The following is a 5,330-nucleotide window of genomic DNA, read 5'->3' as shown; positions in this document are numbered from 1 at the left end:
TTCGTCATTTTTATGCAGCTCGTATCATGGGGCTTGTGCCTATTCATGATGGCCCTTGCTTAATGTTTCCACTTTTAGGGGCATGTGGCGTGCAAGCAGTCACAAAGTCTTGTGCATTTGGTGTGGAAGAAGGGAATACTTTTATGCGTAACTTTGTCTACTATAGGTGAACCGTTGCAACAATTAGCATTTTTTCCATGTGAATGCTTCTGCCATTTGATATAATTTGTAGCAGATCTTATCTGTGGAGAAGCATAATAAACATAATTTAACATGGTGTTCCTTAGAAGATATTAATTACTGCATAACCACTATACATCTCCATACCTCACTGTATGATAAAGATGAATGTTCAGTTGAAAATTACAATATCTTATAGTTGCATGAACGTATACATGCGAAATGCTACAGCAGCCTGGCATCACATTAATGTCAATATTGGTGACATCCGGCAACGTTCTGGGAACGTGCTGTTTTGTAACGTTGCTACATTGATACCATTTACACGTTAAATTGATGTTTACACGCAACGTTGACACAACGTGGGTGTCAGGACGTTGCTGTGACATTTATTTATGACATCACTTGAACGTACAGCTGGCAACGTACATTCAACGTTGAGGTTGGCTGTTTAACGTTGCCTGACATTTGTTACAATCAGGCAACGTTTACGCTACGTTCTGTGTTACTTGGGAGGGGAGGCGACGTTTAGCTGCGGCACCAAATGCGTATGTATATAAAAAAGTTGGCCGCATATCTGCTTGCTTCGCTGCAAATGACATCGAAAGACGATAGTCTTCTGCCACCCCTGATAAGTAACACCTTCTCTTGTCCACCCTCCCTCCCCTCACGCTCTTCCCCTCCCCTCTCACTCCTCCCATGATGGATGCAATGGAGATTTTGCTGAATTCAATTCAAATTTACCGCGTTCGCCCTGCTCTCGCGCCATCTGTTGGGACCTTTTATTACCGTTGACTTAAAGCCGGCTGCGGAGCCGCGGCTTCAGTCGGCTTCTTTTAACGCGTAGCGTTTCCTACACCATTTCTAACGCATTCGACGCCATTTCTAACGCATTGATTTTTCATTTACTAACGCAAAAACCAGTACAATATGTATTCCTAATTAAATGAACGCTACGGATTATGGTTATGTGCCTCAAAACTCTGTACTGCTAAATTAGCCATCCTATAATCCGTTTCATACATCAGCCAGGTGCAACGCTGTAAAAGCTGCGCAAGAAGTACGGCCATTAAAATGTATTACTCCGCACGTTCCGTCTATGCAGCGGTCTATGCTTCGCTGCGCGCCAGCGGCGTTTGCTCGCGCGAGCTTGCACGTGAGGCTGCAGCGACGGGCTGCAAATAAAACGCGCATAGCATGGCATTTTCAGCGCAGCTTAAGAAACTAGGGTCTTTAGAGTTACGTATCTATGTATTTTATATTAAAGGAACACACCTCCTAATACTTACCTAGTGATGTTGCGCCTCAGATATGCGTAATATTTACTTTGTGATCGATTACGTTCACAAGTATGAACAGCCGTACCAGTTTAAGTAGTGTGGGCGGTAAGCAAGTGGTCCAATTTTGGCCGGGTGGCTGAATCGGGTGACAGACAGACAAACAGACAGACAGACATACAGACCAAATTTTCAGCGTTTAAGTTCCCCAAGAAAGACTATCGTCTTTAAAACATTGCGAAGCGAGAAGATGGTAAAGACTTCCGACGCTGCTCGACGCGTTTTCGGTCTGATCTCGTCGAAAACCTCCGCGCCACCCCCAGGTACCGGCAATAGTCAGCAACGCCGCGCGCGTTTGGTGCGAACGCGGGAAAAACGCCGACCGCGTCGACAACAGCTCTGCGCGTTGCTGCTGCTGCTGCTGCTCCTCCAAGTCCAAGTTTATACAGCGGATAAAACTAATATCCTTGCACCGTATAGCTATCTACTAATTTGCTATCGCAATTGATGCTTCGCCTTTGGGGTGAAACTGCGACATTTTGATTTTTGTTTGTTGTTCTCGAGATAGGAGCGAAGCTGGAAGCTTCAGGTACAATTTTATGCCAGCAAATGTGCGTTACTAATTAGTGTCAGTAATAGGGTAAGCTATGAAAATGTGTGACGGCGTCAAAAACTGAATAAAACATAGTGCGCGCGATTTGGAGAGAAAGGCATATTGCTACACCTAAAGCTGTCCAATTTTCTAAAAGTTCTATAAAAATATGAATGCCCGCTCCACGAGTTTCACGTCAAAGAACAACTTTCAGAAGTAACAAGGATGCTATATTGCTCAAATTACTGATCTTTTAGATGGTTTTCCCCGTTCGCTACAATTGCTAAATTATTGTTATTATTATTTTTATTATTATTATCGTTATTATTATTATTATTATTATTATTATTATTATTATTATTATTATTATTATTATTATGTGATTTGAAAACATATACACAGTAAAGAGAAAGCGAGAAGCAAGGCTGGCAACTGCCACCAGAAGGGGCACAACGCCTGCCTACTCTTCAGAAAGGACGAGACAAACATAGAAATGAAAGATAGGAAGGAGGGGAGGAAAGAGGAAAAAAAGAGGGAGATGACAAGTCTCAAAGAATAAAGTAAAACATACAGTAGGGCCCGTCCCTGCAGGTCAAGCTACTAAAGAATGTAAAATAAAAGAAATAGTTGCTGGGTTACAAACGTGCCTCTAAGTTCGTTGCTTCTAGAAAAGTAAGGAGAGTACGATGAGCTTGATCACGTCGAGACGCACAACCATTTTGATATAAACATTCATCTAGAGTCGTACACCGCAGGCCAAGGAGATGGTAGTCCCTCACCAGCGATTTGCGTTGCGCACTGAAAGCGGGACATTCCAATATCAGGTGCTGGAGTGTCTCGCAGCCACCTCAAGACGTACACGATGCACTAGTCACACGTCCTTGTCTGTGTAAACGTTCGTGCACATTAACACAGCCAACCCTTAGCTTGAGTAGTTGCGCTCTAGCGCCACGAGGCAAGCCTCGACCGCGAACACGCGGCAGGAACGTTCCATTTGCGACGCGCTGGTATGGATGCTGCTTGAGTAGGTGGCGACGAATCAGCAGAGGAGCGTCATCAAGCTTGCACAAAATTTCAGGGCAAGCACAGTCGTTATGAGTGCAAGTTGAAGCCAGTTGATCAGCCTGTTCATTTCCGGCGATCCCTACGTGCGAAGGTATCCATTGAGTAATGCTGCGCACAATTGGGCAATCAACCTGACTGCGTTGTAATCTGCTAAGGGCAGCGCGGGAGTCCGTAAATATGACAATCTTCGGTGTGGTTAACTCCTCTTGCACGTATTTTAGAGCAACATTAATTGCTGCTAGCTGCGCAGCCGTTGACGAGGCTAGATGGGGTGGGTAGATGAAATATACGTCGTACTTGAGTTGAAGGGCAGAAAAAAGCTGCAGAGGCGCCTTGATCGTCGCTGTGTACAGATGCATCTGTAAATACTTGAAGGTAATCTGGAAAATTCTGAAACATGCGCGACTGAGCCAATTGGAATATGGCCGAGACAGGCATATCAGACTTTTTGTGCATGTCAGGGATTGTAAGGTAAATGGGCAGAACGTGTTTGGCGATATATTGCGGAAGCGAAGGCGTAACTGAAGCATCATGTTCAGAAATGTCAGTAATGTTCATAAGTAATGCCGCCATTTTTCCAATGCGAGAAAACGGGCGGTGAATCAGACGATCAAGGAGCATTTGACTATTCGATGCACGTTGCAGACGCTCAACATGAAATAGAGCTCTCTGGTCTGCTTGTAGCCTTATAGGTAAATGATGTGCTTCAGTGAGTAATGGAACTGATTGCGCCTCACGAGGTAATCTCAACATTATTCGAAAGGCAACCAGATGATCACGTTCTAGTTGGGCCATCAAACTAGGTGGGACGCGCAGAAATGGTAACGCATACATCATGCATGAGAGTACAGATGATTGGTGTGGTGGGAGGGTTCGAGCCGAGGTGGCCGAGGAGGCAGGCTGAAGCCCGAGGGCCGCGGAGTAAAGACACACGCTCCGAGTCCCCAGCAGAAGTGCCCCCGTTTATTCACAGCACAGCCTTTATATGCTACATCCTATAGAGGGCGCCTCATAATCGGCTTAGCACTCGCGCCCTCTACATCCCCCCTTTTGGGAAAGTAACAGAAAGCAACCCCTTGCTCTCAGGTATACAACGTAATGACAAATGTCTCATGGCACGTTCTACAAGTTCAGCCGCACCGGCGGCCTAACACAACGTCCAGACCGAGTGCGTACAACTGACCCAGGCGGTCTTGAGGGAGTAGCCGGGGCAACCGGTGGCGATGCAACTGGTAGAGGAGTAAGTGCCCTGGGAGTTGGACTGCTGCACACAGGCTCTGGGCGAGTTGGAGTCTGTGGCAGGCTTTCAGATCCTCGTGTCCGTGGACTGGAGCTGCCGAGGTCTAGACCACCTGATGACGGAGACTGCTGCGGAACCAGATGTCTCCGGTTGCGGACGAGAGCACCTGCATCCGTCTGGACCACGTAGGAGCGTGGACGCTGCGCTGGGCTAAGAACAGTGCCAGCACAATCTGTGTCGCGAATCCACACTCTCTCTCCCTCCTCCAGGGGCCGCAAATCTTGTGCAGCATGTCGACGGTCAAAATCTTGACGCTGGCGACGTCGTTGGGTAGTGTCACGCCGGTGGAAGTCGGCAGCGTTAGGTGGTTCTGGAAGCAACGCGGCCATGGGGACCGGAAGGCGAGTCCTGAGGCTGCGCCCCATGAGCAGCTGAGCAGGGCTGTACCCGGTCACGCCAGGTGCGTTGCGGTATGCCAAGAGGGCCAAAGGCCAGTCCGGAGACTTCTTGAAGAGTTCCTTAACCGTCCGCACCATACGCTCGACTTCCCCATTAGACTGCGGGTACCTGGGACTGCTGGTGACGTGGGAGAATCCGTAGCTCTGGGCGAAGACGCGGAATTCTGCCGACGAAAATTGAGGCCCATTATCGCTGACGAGGGTCTCTGGGATCCCATGCCTTGCGAAGACACTTTTGATGATGGAGATCACCGCTGTAGACGTCGTCGAGCGAAGGGACAGCACTTCAGGGTACCTCGAGTAGTAATCTACGAGGAGAAGGTAGTCGGCTTCTTCGTGATGAAATATGTCCACCCCGACTCGCTCCCAGGGACGGCTAGGCGTCACGGTAGGCAGCAGTGGCTCTGCTCGCTGGACCCGCGTGGTAGCACAGTTGGGACAGTTCTCCACCATTGTCTTGATCTGACTCCCCATGGTCGGCCACCAGACAGCTCCCCTGGCGATGGCGCGGCAACGGT

The 5,330-nt window shown here is 48.2% G+C and overlaps 1 pseudogene; it reads right to left on the bottom strand.

The window, feature by feature from the left end:
• Positions 1–3,976: 3,976 nt before the first annotated feature.
• On the bottom strand, positions 3,977–4,890 carry LOC125945464 (uncharacterized; annotated as a pseudogene).
• Positions 4,891–5,330: the final 440 nt, after the last annotated feature.

This window comes from Dermacentor silvarum, chromosome 5 (assembly GCF_013339745.2).
Source record: "Dermacentor silvarum isolate Dsil-2018 chromosome 5, BIME_Dsil_1.4, whole genome shotgun sequence".
Taxonomy (NCBI): Eukaryota; Metazoa; Arthropoda; class Arachnida; order Ixodida; family Ixodidae; genus Dermacentor; species Dermacentor silvarum.
Note: the sequence above shows the minus strand (reverse complement) of the source record. Positions and strands in the feature narration are given on the sequence as shown.